Below are 13,595 nucleotides of genomic sequence, written 5' to 3' on the forward strand. Positions count from 1 at the left end.
TCCTTACCCAATACACCCATCAGAAACCCATTTCTGCTTTAGAAAGCAGCATAAACTAAAATGCTATTAAAAAGACAATTTTTAATCACAGTGAAAAATAGAAATAGTCGCACGCAGCAAACATACTGCACTAGCTGCATACTTAACTCCCAAAGGAAAAATACTTTTCCAAAATGTAAGAAAATAGTCTCAAGAGACAAGCATCAATGTGGAACAGCAGACTTGGAAGCAAATCTTCCAGCAGTTAATTCAGCTTATTTCACCACCTATCAAAAATTAAAAATATTTCCCTATTTATATATTGTGAATTTAATTTAAAGACAAAGACTTCTCATTATTCTTGGTTTTTCATAATCAGAAAAAAACAGCCCAAAAGAGCAGCTAAAAAACTCTAGCGCATTCCTACAACCACTTGCTGAGATGAGGCTGTATGTAGTACTAAAACACTCAGAAAAACACTTAGGAGAGCCAGCTAAAGGTATAAATTTAAAGCAGATTAGATAAAAGTGCATTGAATACATCTGTCAATGCTCGCTCTTAGAACTGATGCACTTAACACACAATTAAAGTACCCTTTGTCTAATTAAGTAAATTAACATTTGTAAGCAAGTAAACAAAATTAAATTAAGGCCACCTGAATTCTAAATTAGTTTCCACACACAAGCTTAATGTAATTTAATTAATCTATTTCAAAACAATTCAGATTAACTCTTCTGAGTATGCCCATGTAAACAAATCTGAAATATTAAAATATCCGATAGGTTTTTAAAAATCATAGGGCACCATCTCAGAGTGTATAACCAAAAACATCCAATGCCTTGTTAACATATAAAAAGATGCATAAAAAATAAATACTTTCTCTCATCCTAATTAGTGAGGAAAACAGAATATTTTTAAAACATTTTTCAAAGCTCCAGACCACTTAGAGCGTTTACTTGAGCTTCTCCTATTGGAGCACCTAATCACTCCCCAGCTAATATTTCCAAGTGCTATATATACCCAAAAAACATCTACCAGACTTCAGTTCATACTATGACAAAAATTTTCTCTCAACTGTGTGGAAAAAAAATGAAATATCCTATTTTACCTTGCCCCACCCCAAAAGCCTTTAATGTTTTCCCTTTTCTTCAATGCATTTTTCCTTTACATGAAAAATTAAATACATGCTTCAAACGTGAAGAATTTTTCGTTAAAAAGATATATATTCTTCTCCTCACACCCACTATGAGCCAATCAGCCCCTTTTTCTGAGTCTAATATCCACCCTGAACAGTACAAACAAAGGTCCTTATCTTGCAAAGAGCTAGGATTTGCTGACACTTATAAAAGTTTTCCAAAATACCAAAACAGCTAGACTACAAAGGCAAACCTAATGATAAGAACGTGTTTTATGTATGCATACAAGGGTATTAATCCCCTGTGAGGATAACTTCGTTCAGAAGTAAAATGACCTTACGCTGTAAAGGGATTATAGCATAAAGATCATCTCTCTGAAAGTGAGGTTCCATAGAGGACATAATGCTCATTAACTCTAGTGCTTTAGTTAAGTCAGTTCAACTTCCCAGAGTAGCTGTCTATACAGCGAAATAGCCTATAAGGACCACTGAGCTTTCAGTCTCTGTACAGAGAAGTATAATCCACAGCAAGAATGCCTTTGTGCACTTGAGTTTAATCTTACACTCTGGAAGCAAATTATGCACAACAGGCAAAAAGGCACTCCAAGTACAAAATAACATTTTTCACACGAGAGTTCAGTGAAGAACAACCAACATGCGAGGTTAAAGCCTCAGCTTACTTGGCAACAGATTTCCTGCGCTGCCAAATCTGTAGTGCCTTCACACAAACAATCCCTATGAGTAGGCCCATAAGAAAAACTGGGAAAAGTTCATATATTTTGATGTATTTAGTTATTCGCAAGTATTAGCGGGCTCTGAACCTAACAATGCTCTTTAAATCTTGCTCAATGACCTAGAAAATTTCTTTAATCCCAAAGCCTGGCTCCTTCTCTGAGATAGTACGTTAGCTGGCAGCTGGAACAGGACCTTCCTACATTAATGAACAGCTCCCCAACAAAACACATCACTGCATATGTTAACACACTGTAACGTATGAGGAATAACATAATAAAAAGCAACAACTTAATACCATGCAGGGTAAAATGCACTGTAAATGCAAGAGCTACCAGCCTCCTTTATGCTGCAATGCACCGAATCTACAGTTTACCAGAACATGAAATTGAAAATTATTTTCAATGAAAAAAAAATTCTATTTTTGCACTTCTTTATTACTTCTAAAACCTAAAAAGGAGAAGATTCTAATCTTTCTTAGCATCTGTTTAGCTTCTATCCTTATTCTCATTCCACCTCAAAATGGAAATAAAACAGTGTTTTAAGTTAATTTCATAATGAAACTAGACCATAAGCATTTCAGTTTAAGAATTAAAAAAAAAAAAAAACTGTAGCATACAGGCATCTGGTTCAGCCAAAGATCAGACAAAAAGCCTGTCCTCCCCAAACGGTACAGAAACATTCTATATCTGTGAAACTAAGGACACTGGCTGTAACATTCTGGAGATGCACAAATAAAAATGGCTAACAGAAATGCTATGCTGATGGACTCCAGTACAAATCTATAAATACAGATAGCAGCAGGAAAAAAAAAGGAAACAATAAAGGATATTGAAAATTTCTTTGGCGTACAAAATCTTGCAAGGAGGCAGTTTATTACATTTTAAAAAAAATCAATTCAGAAATTCTCTGCTATTGCTATGAAAGCTCATACAATTATTTCAATTTTATTGTTTGTTTCTACTTTTTTTTTTTTTTTGGCATTCCACCTGGTACAAGCCAAAGTTTTACTTAGCTGTCTTTTACTAATTATTCTAATACACTACCTTTGGCTACAATCCTAACACAGGTACAACAAATGAACAAAAATACAACTCTCGCCCTTTGCAGCGTACTCATACCAATTCAACACATTCTAGCATAAGAAACAACAGCAAGGAGTACACGGCAGCACACATCAGCAACTCAAGTACAAACTCTCTCTGGACCGTGAATAAACACTCTCGTTGCTGCCGTGTGCAAACACCCATACTGCCACACCTTTCATATAATTATCCCCAAATGAGCTCGGAAAGATATATTAACACCTATTACAAGAACACTTTTGTGTGCTTAGGCACAAAAAATACTTACAAACAAATTCTGTAAATTTAATTTTACAGACCTATAATCCTGCTGAACTTAATGAGACTACTCATATGGACTGGATATACATAAAGTGCTCTAAAGCAGAGGTCAATTTTATACATTACTGTAAATGTACATAGGATACAAGTCATTAACTTCAGGCACAACTTATATGACTGAAAACCGGCAAACGTGAAACAAGAATTGACCAAATAGTAAATGCAGTATATATAACCAGATCCAGTCATGTTGTTTTATTGTTTTCATCCACTAGGTGGAGAATCTTTATTGATAACAGCTCCAAAAAAAGTTGCAAGTATTTAGGTTCAAAGAACAGACTTCCAGAATTAGTTTCATACTATTTAAAAGAAAAGTCTCTCCCATTCTCAGAGAACTTCCACCCATGCCTGGAGATCTTTGCAATTGCTAGTCCAGGTGTCCTTTTAACTTTGGATGACGATGCCTGCATTTGAAATTGGAAACTGTTTTAGTCTTTGCTGCATTCTCCCCAACCAGCACATCACATCCTGCACCAGTACACATATATATACAGCCATCCACATGCTCATTTTCCTGGACTAGAAAGCAGAAGATGAACATAGATGCGAAATACAATTATCAAAGAATATCAGTTACTAGTAACCAATTTCTTTGTCTGTATTTCTGTGATATTTCATTGTTCACACTAACTTTGGGAATTTAAACCACTGCCTAGCACAATCAGAATTATCCGAGGCAGATTTTAGTTCTTTACATGAAGTATAGTACTGATAAAGCTACTTTTCCTCTGTGCCTCAGTAAGCTCCAAAACATCCTGCAGATGTTGGCAACAGATGTAGTTCTGGTGAGATTATCAACCAGCCGTGCGTGTTTGTGGAGTGTACTCTGATTAACAAAGGCAGCTCCACAATGCCAGACTCATAGCATACCTGAAAATACCATACCTAACTCTCTGTGCCTAGATCCTTACATAGAGATGGTTGGTTGCACCCTTGCACCTTTCTACACCAGAAACTATCCTGAGGAAGACAGAGAAGTTCAGTCCTGCAAATGTTGTGTTCTGGAATGCTTTCATATGCTTTCAGTAAAATGACATTCAAATGCTTTCAGTAAAATGACATTCCTGAGAAAATCAAAAACAATACCAGCTTTCTTCCTAGTGAAGGAACACAAAAAATGAATGGAACAAAACTCTACCTGTATGCTAATGCATCGTCATATTGTCCAGAAGCAAGAAGTTCTTGCCTAATCAGAACATTAGTCAAATGAGAAAGAGAGCAAAGTTTTGCTTAAAGTTTAACACTGCAACGTAAGCAGATTATACAGCAGATAAAATATTACACTTAAATCTTTAAATTCTGAATGTTTTGTTTCCTGTCTTCCACAGTAGAGCTCAAAGCACTTTAAAATGTTATGCTTTAAAATAAGACAAGCAGCAAGATCACTAGGGATTGCTAAATGACAGTTCACCTGCCGGTAAAGCTAGCCACATTCAAGAAAAGGACCCGACAGTTCGTCAGCAGCACTGCACGTGAGTAACAGGACCAGTTAAATATAAAGTGAAAGCAGGTATGGTAGCTTATGGACTTCAGCAACAAGAGTTCTAGTACCACTTGTGCTACTGGCCCACCAAGATAACACTACACACTACCCAGGATTCAACTTGCCCATCTGGGAAGATGGAAAGAAAAAAAAAAAGTCCAATATCTGTCTGGCTTCCCACAGAGCAAGCATGGGGAGAAAACAGCACTGATTTTTAAACATTTCATGGCCTTTATTGAGAAGCTGAGGTGGGAGAGAGACAGATACTCTCTTTGGAAAGCCAATATTTCCGAAAATCACCTGTAGCTGAAATGTCATCAGCTATGAAATCAATAGAGTACCAGTTCAGAGCAGAGATCAACCACAGTTCTTCTGCTACATTGCCACTTTCACAAGCGACAGGGCAAAGAAACAAAGCAAGTGAGCTTTACCACTGCTATTCAGAAGACCTGCAAAGGATCTGCAGAGGTAACCGAGAAGCTGACCGAGAAAATCTGTCCTCTTCAAGTCCCTTGGATGAAGGTACAAGCAGTACAAACATTTGTATTACAAACATACAAACAGTCTTTTTCTGATCAGCCTCCTTTGCAGCAAAGGGATCTGTGTTATGTTCATGAACGTGGGTTACTGCAAGAAGGGTTAAGGGACCACACTTCCTCCAGCAGGTTTATCACCAAATCTTTGACCCTAAACTTGTATGAGAGGTGGCGGCTTTGGAGAATACAATTTATCAGCTTTAAGTTCCATTACTTCATTTTAATAAACAAATTATTTTCATATCAAAAAAATTTTTGAAATCTCAATGCCGTAGACTGAAATCACTTTGAGGATTTTCAACTGTAACTTCCCATAATAATTGGAAGCCAAAAAGCTAAAAAATTCACTAGGCCTGTACACAATACATTTATAGCTGTTTGTTAATTAATAATACCACGTGTTGGCCTAGCATTTTAGATATTTTCTGCATAACTACTGGTTCAACTCAAATGGAATTTTTTTTAGGAATACATACAGCAAGAATAACAGGTCTAGATAGTAGCTATTATTTGACACTTACAGACCATCAAGGGAATGCCCCTGAACCTGTGACTCAGAGCATTTTGATGTGATTCCTGCTAACTGAATCTAAAGGACTATCCCTAATAGCAGCAGTCAGAGAAACATATCACAGAATCACCAAGGCTGGAAGGGACCTCTGGAGATCATCTAGTCCAACCCCCCTGCTCAAGTAGGGTCATCTAAAGTACATTGCCCGGGATCATGTCCAGGCAGGTTTTGAATATCTCCAGCAAAGTACAAAGACCATCAAAACAGGATTAAAATAAAGATCCAGTGCAGGTAACAACCAGAGTTCGGGTCTAAAGGCAAATCAGCCCAGCAAAAGGGAATCCATTCAGGTGTTTAAAGAAGCTACTCTTGCCTAACCCACCAAAAGATGACCAAGTAAAATGTACTAGGCATATTATCTAGGTAAAATATATTTACATGCTATTTAATAGTTCAAAATTCAAATTTCTCTCCAATGCCAGGAAAGAGCAGTGAAACTTCATTCTGGAAGTTCATAAGCCCTAGACCTGGAAGGAATGCACCCCAGGAGATCACAGAGGAGAGTGAGCTGCACCTGACTCCACAACCGCAACAGTAGCCTACAGGTTTATAAATATTTTTATTAATAGCAGCAGTCAAACGGTAGTCAGTAACAGCATAAAAAATGGCTAGAAACCCAGCTTTTAAAATCCATTAAGAGCCTTACAAAGCAAAAACCTAATAAAAAAAAGCAATTACTATGTGTTGAGCAAAGAGCCATGAAAAGGCATAGTTGGGCCTTTTTTAACATGGAAATATTTAAATATTTACAAGACAACTTATGTAGACCCATGGTCATCAAAATTTAAAATTCCTTTTTGTGTTATTTAAGAATCTAAAATTCCTTTTTGTGTTATTTAAGAATCTAAAAACGCTCTCATGCTGAAATCAAAACCTTAAATTAATTTATTATGTATTAGTTACCTAGAAATGGCAAGGAGTTTATAAGAAACACTTTGAGAGAAAGTGTGCTAAATTAATATTAGAGTCCCTTTGGAACGGGTGAATAAAATGGCAAAACTAAAGGGTTGCAGCTAAAAAAAAAATTGTCAGATGCTATCAAGAGATAGAAGAAGGAAGAAAAGATTTTGAATATTATAGCTACAGTACACTTGCTAAAACTTGTGCACAAATGACAACTTCTGAATATTTACCACCTACATAATGATTTATACCTGATAAAAGGTAGCTTCATGAACTGCTTCAGTATTAAAATAGACATACCAGAAGTTTCCCTCCTGCTTTAAAAGTGCTCAATACCCTAATTTTCTCTCGTCTACCCTGCAACTGTGTAACATTATTTTGAAAACCTATGCAAATGGTGTTATTTTAAGTTGACTTCCCTTTTGCAAGACTCAAAATATGCAGTCAAGGTCAAAAGGAGAAAAATAAACATATTCTAAGGAAATTAGCACAATTTGCAAGTTCTTCATCTCAAATCCCAGGTTTCCATTACCTTGTCCAATTTCAGGATCACAAAGTATTTTTCCCCCCTCATAAAAAATAGTTTAAGCAAACAGTTTAATAGTATCACAGATGGTATGTTAATACTGTAAATGACCACTGAAATGGCAAGCTTATTTAACTCAAGGCAACTATTCAATAAGAAACGTTTACCAAAGAAAAAAGAAACGTTAGAGAAAAGGTGAAATTCTCACTACAGGTTCCTTCTTTCAGGGGCCCCCATCATCCTGAAGCTTCTGATGGGGTAGAGCTTTGCCTCAGTGCAAAAAAATACAGCAATTTGCTCTGAGGCTTGCTGACTGTCCTGGAACCTGTATGAAGGCTTAGCATCCGTTTTTGCCTCAGCGAGCTGTGTGCCAACAGTTACGTTACCAGAAGGGCAAGATTCTTCATTCCTTCCACCAGCATTGATTCCACATTCAAAGAGAGACCTAGAGGAAAGGCTGAACGAAGAATAAGCTAGCAACCATACTATGAAGAAGAAAGTGACACGGATAAGACTCGTGCCTGCAAGATTTAACTACTGAATTAGAAACCCTAACTTCGCACCTTGCATTACTAATTCTGCAAAACCAAGCGTTACTTCACTTCACAGAGCAGCAAAGGCTGCGATTTAGTGTAAACAGAAAATGATTTCTCATAAATATGTTGCTAAAAAGCGTATGATGCATTTTAATAGCTCACTCAACTCAGCAAACATACATTAAGAGAAATTTGGAGGAGGGAGGGCTAATAAGTACCTCCTTTCGTTCTACTAGAAAATCTCAAAAATGGGGAAAACAACGTAACACGCAACACAATAATTTCATGATTTCTAAAGGAAGAGCCCTGGGAGTGACAAAAATTAGATCCTTAAGTTAAAGTAGAAAGAACTGGACTTGTTAATTATTAAAAAATTTTGAAAATTACTCATTTTCACAAACATCAAATTTAGATTAGATAACATTATTTGTTCTAAATACTTAATGACATCACTAAATTCAGAGTATGTTTCAAACTCTACTCACAGTAATGGTCAGAAATAATTACATGCATCTCTGACCAAACTATACTAGCTCTTTTCAAACACAGCTCTGTCAAAGTTCATTAACATCCATTTTTTTCAAGCATAAAAAAATCAGAACACCCTCTACTTAATGCCATTCAAAATGGCTTTTGTATTTTTCTGGAAGAGGACACACCCTAGAAACCACCTGTGACCATCTAGATAAAAGCAAGAACCACTAAGCCCTCTCTCTATCTTGGGTAGCTGACCCATGCCCTCAAGTTACATGTGCCTTACGGGAAATACAAGTGCAGCTCCCATGCCATGACTACGTAATATTATTGGCAACACGCTATACTAGAATTAGAACCGCTAGATAAAAACCTCTGTCAGTGAAAGTCAAGCCAGAAGAAACTGCTGCAGAAAGCGTCTTGTCCCATGCTATTTTGCAATGGGATAGCACTACTGAGGAGCCACTTTCATCCAGCTGAACTATTCTACGTCCAAAACTACACCCCTCCTCAGTACTCCCAGACATCACGTGCGCGTCATGGGGCTTTCACCCACAATATACCCTTTGCCAGGTCTGTGTAGTGGAACACAGAATGCTATCCCAAAATCTGCTTTTCCTCTTATCATATTCATTCACCATGTTAGAAGTCTTGCATAGACACAGGAAGTAAAGATTGTAGTAGGTTGTGGGAATAAGAACTATCCCTGAACCTGACCTCATTCAGTATCCATAAGACTCCCTTGTTTAGTTCAGACTTTTCACTGGCAGAAACATTTGAACTTAAAGTCTACATTATTACAAAGTTTTAATTTCTCTTTGGAGTAGTTACTTTGCATTTAGAGACTTTGCGCTGGAAAGCTTGTTCAGTCTGAACTATAACTGACACCCTAAGACCAGCAGGTACTATGACAAGCATCAGTACTTGTACCAACAATATACAGGCTCGCCTTGACTATGAAATGAAGATTTCGTGGAAGCCTGTAGATATTTGAGGTGAATATGTTTACATGTGTCTCAAATCCAAAGGAAATTGGTGCAAAACACTTTATTCTTATGTTTTTGGCTTACCTCCAATAGAATCTTTGACAATTAAAGGAAATAACAGCATTTTATAGTTTTCTAGTGCTTGCACCACCAATCTTCTACACACTATAAGAATTTTCTGACCTAGCAATTCAGGGAAAAAAATATGCTATTTCAGGCTAACACCAAAAAGCATGGTGGTCAATCTAAAAATTACAGCGAAACAAGTAATCTGCTTATTCGAAAGCATTCCAATAGATTTACCTCCTACAAGCATTTAGGAAAAGGAAACATTCAAGCTTTCGAAACGCATTGGCACCATTTTAAAACACAGGGGTAATGGTAAGAATTTAAAAATTATTAATAAGAATATTTACGAAAATAATCTGAAGAACATCATGCAAGTAGAAAAACATCGATCAAGTAGTTCTTCACATTCTGAAATTCTTATTACAGTCTGGTCCTGTTTTACCACTCCTCTCCTCCAGGAAAAAAATAAGGTAATTCTAGCTTTAAACTTAAAGAGTATACATATTGATAGGAAGCTAGAGACAGATAAGCAAATACCACAGATGTCTGTGTGTGTATGCAGAGAAGGGAAAGAGAGGGGCTGTTTTTCTTTATAGTTTCTACCAATTCCCATAATGGATAGAAGAGATGCATTCTTTTTTCATCACAAGATAACGATGCTCCAATTTCCAGAGGAAAAACTGAACTTACTGTATTTTTCCCTTAAGTGGTCTAAGTTAGGGTTTTAGAAATATGAACCAAGATAAAAGAATTTTGCCCAACAGGTGACATCTCTGAAAATTACTTTATTTAAAGTTTCTATATGCAAAGGATTTTAAGAAGTTAACCTTTTTTGTGCACTTTCGCTTAATGCCTTAACATGCAGTCTAATATTAAGTGCTCAGTTAAGCCTACCATATAGGAGCTTTAAAATCCTAAAACTGCAATGAAACAAATATTTGACATGACTTCGAAAGACATTTTATTCTTTTATTTTTACTTAAAAAAAAGAATACGTTTAGCTTTTCAATGAAAACGTAAAAAGAAAAAAAAAAAACAGAAAACAAATTAAATTACTTCAATAGTTAACAGCTAAATACCATGTTCCAAACTAAAGGAAATCAAATCCATGAAAAGAATTTTATTGGAGAAGTTCAGTATACATAGACATTTTGTTCTTCTAATTCTAATCATTCGATTTGCATCGTCTCCTACTACAAGTAGCTCTTTTGCTGTTCTGTTCAATTCACATAAACAAATTCTGTAGATCTCTGGGACCAGAGCTTCTGTACACAAAGACAAATGCCCATCTTCCTCTTAAAACGAATGAGCCTTCAATTACTTTAGAAAGAGCATCACAGGAATTTCAATTCAAGTCATTCTTCAGTGAAAGATATGCAGACATGCAAATTGTGAAAAAACAGAGATGTGTATTCTTCCTGCATAAGCTGCGAATCAACTTAAGAAGTTCAGGAAAAAGTTCAAGACGAAGAGCAGAGACAATCTAAAATCCTTGCAAACGTGAGTATATTAATGTAATTCATGTGGGTCTGAGCCCCACGCCAGAGCACTGCTCTTTGCAGAATCAAGGTAAACCTCTAAGTATCACTTCTGGTTACAAGGAGCTAGGCGTAGCTCAGCTTTCTTCACCTGACAGTATAAAACATATACCTTGCGTTGCGCCAAGAACAGCGCCACATGCAAGAAACAAACCTTTGTAAAACTTCTTTAGCAAAACACGTGCTGGTGGAATCCTGACTGTTGAGAATTGTATACTGTTACTGCTCGCTGTACTACTGCTGCACTTCTGACATTGTTACTCAATTACTCCTTTAAAAGTCTTAAATTTTAAGATCTGCCCTGTAACCACACAACTTTAACACAGCTAGATAATTAAGACATTAAAGCGAGTTACAGTTCTAATAAGTCAGATGATGAATTACAAAACAAAGAAAAGTTACAAAATATTCTCATCCTCTGAATCAGAGAGAATGTTAATGCTTCTAAAGTCCAAATTCAATCTTTTACCCTTCTTAATAAATTAGTCTTTCTTCTTACCATCTTTTCATGTCTTATTGAAAAGTGAACTAAAGCCAAGATATCATTTAGTGTACACAGTAGGGCTCATACAGTTTCCAAATCAATTTGTTATTCTGTTAAGATTTCTTGGGATATTCATTTGGCATATATAAATACCTTCTAACAGAATAAATCCATTGTTTCAAGAGACACTACTAATGAACTAACGCTTAAGATAAGGGTTTTTTTTCAGATCTTGCCTGAGTATTTGAGATTCTACAGACAAGTTTTATGTTTGCTGCTTGAAAGACTGACACCAATAGGGTACTACATTTAAGGTAAACTCACATATAAGTGAATTAAAAAACAAAAAAGTAGCAAAAATCCCTCCAAACTATCATTTTACAACAATCTGAAAGTTACTTCAACTGGCATCATCACTTGGTTGATAATATCCCTCCAAGCTTGTTTCCTTAAAAAAAAAAAAAATTCTTCCCTTGAGAGCACTAAAAATAAATTGGTACATAAACTGCATGACCCACAGCAGAATAAAGCTACTATATTTGGTTAAGTGCACAACTTCCCACTCAACTAGGATTTTAAAAAAAAGGAAAAAAAAAAAGAAAAATTAAAAAATGCACTATTCGAATTAGAAATAAGAACAAAAGGGAAGAGAGAGAGAGAGAGATAACTGGGAGTGCGTTGTCAGACAGGTCGCTACCGTGAGAACACTGGAAAACATCACCCCAGATACGGATGTGAAAAGCCCCTGCTATGACCCGATGACCACGCAGAGAGAACTGCGCCTCTCCCCCCCCAGCAGGCGCGAGCACAGCCGCAGACCCCTCGGCACGACGAAGGGGCAGAGGCAGCGCCGCTGTCACCGCTTATTCACCGTCTATCACGACGGGGGGAGGAGGGCGCGCGGCGACACCCAAAAACCCCTGTCCGCAGCGCCGCGTGTGCGCCACCCCCAGAGAGGGAAAGCGGCTCAGACCTGCCCCGTCCTTCAGAAAGGAGGAAACACAAGCCTCGGGCAGACGGGGGGAGAGGGCACGGTGCCCGGCGGCGCTGCCGGGGAGCAGCCGAGCCCCCCTCCCCCCCCCCCCACTCGCGGCGCTGGGCAGCGAGGGGCGCCAGGACTGAGGCGCCCCAGCCTGGCGGGGGGGGGGGGGGGCTCCCCTTCTCTCCCCAGGCCCGAGAAGGCGGGCGGGGGGGCGAGGCGACGAGGAGCAGCCCCCGAGGAGGGCCGGGCGGCGGCGGCGTCCCGCGGCGGGAGGAGGCGAGAGCCCGGCCGCCCCCCCCCACCCCGCGCCCCGCCCGGCGGAGGGGGGGGGCGGAGGCCCGCGGCCCCCCCCCTCCCCCGCCGCCGCCTCGGCCCCTCCCCGCAGCCGCCGCCTTACGGCGGCGGGAGCTCGGCCGGCGCTGTGAGGAGAGGGGAGGCTGCGAGGGCCGGCGCCGTAAGCCCGGCGTGAGGCCCCCCGGGAGCTCAGCCCCAGCCGTCCGGCGGCGGGGCGCCGCGGTTACCGTGTGCGGTGCCGAATTCTCGTGGTGTTTGTCGAGCGGCTGCGATAATGGCGTCCTTCCTCGCGAGAGATCTCCCTCTCCGCAGCGCGCAGGCGCCGCCGCGCTGCTCCCGCTCGGCCCCCGCCCGCCCCGAGCGCCCGCGCACGCGCAAGGGAGAAGCGGCCGGGCAGCCGCCCTTCACCGCCGCGCTGCCGGCCCAGACTACAACTCCCGGAGGGCAGCGCGCCGGCCCTTCGCCCCCGCCCCCGCCGAGCAGGCCGGGACCTGTAGTACACGCGCCGGAGGCTGTGCACGCTGGGAGTTGTAGTCCGCACCACACGGATGCGCCACATACAAACTCCCCCCCACACACGCACACACTCAATGCCCCCAAACCCCTCAACACCTACCTCCCTCTTTCTCCCTCATTCGCCCTGTTTCACCCTCCTGAGGCGCCAACCCGGCCCTGACACAACTGTGGGAGGCAAGCCTGAGGGCAGACTCAACAACTCCTTGCTCTGGCTGGCGCGTTGCTTTTTCCTACTCCTTTCTCAAGTCCTTTTATTAAATTTCTCCCTCCGCTAAGGGACCTTGAGCGCTTGCATCCCTGAAATGAGATGATCTGAATGGGAGCTGTCATATTAAGAAGAGAGATGTCACCACGCTCAGTACACAGCTGAAGAACAGGCAGCAAGGGGGGGGGGGGGGGAATTGGCTAAATTAGCTTACCAGACTGCTTTTTCTGTTGCTTTTCA

General features: G+C 39.9%; 1 protein-coding gene across 2 annotated transcripts in view; it reads right to left on the reverse strand.

The window, feature by feature from the left end:
• BANP (BTG3 associated nuclear protein) overlaps nt 1-13,048 on the reverse strand; it is a 168,635-nt gene extending 155,587 nt beyond the window's left edge. The window contains exon 1 of one of the 2 annotated variants that reach the window (XM_068956003.1): nt 12,862-13,048. The gene's annotated coding sequence lies outside the window, so the exon portion shown is untranslated. The remainder of the gene's footprint in view (nt 1-12,861) is intronic. The other variant, XM_068956002.1, reaches the window with a different exon arrangement.
• Between the last annotated feature and the right edge of the window lie 547 nt (nt 13,049-13,595).

This window comes from Struthio camelus, chromosome 10 (assembly GCF_040807025.1).
Source record: "Struthio camelus isolate bStrCam1 chromosome 10, bStrCam1.hap1, whole genome shotgun sequence".
NCBI classification, from domain to species: Eukaryota; Metazoa; Chordata; class Aves; order Struthioniformes; family Struthionidae; genus Struthio; species Struthio camelus.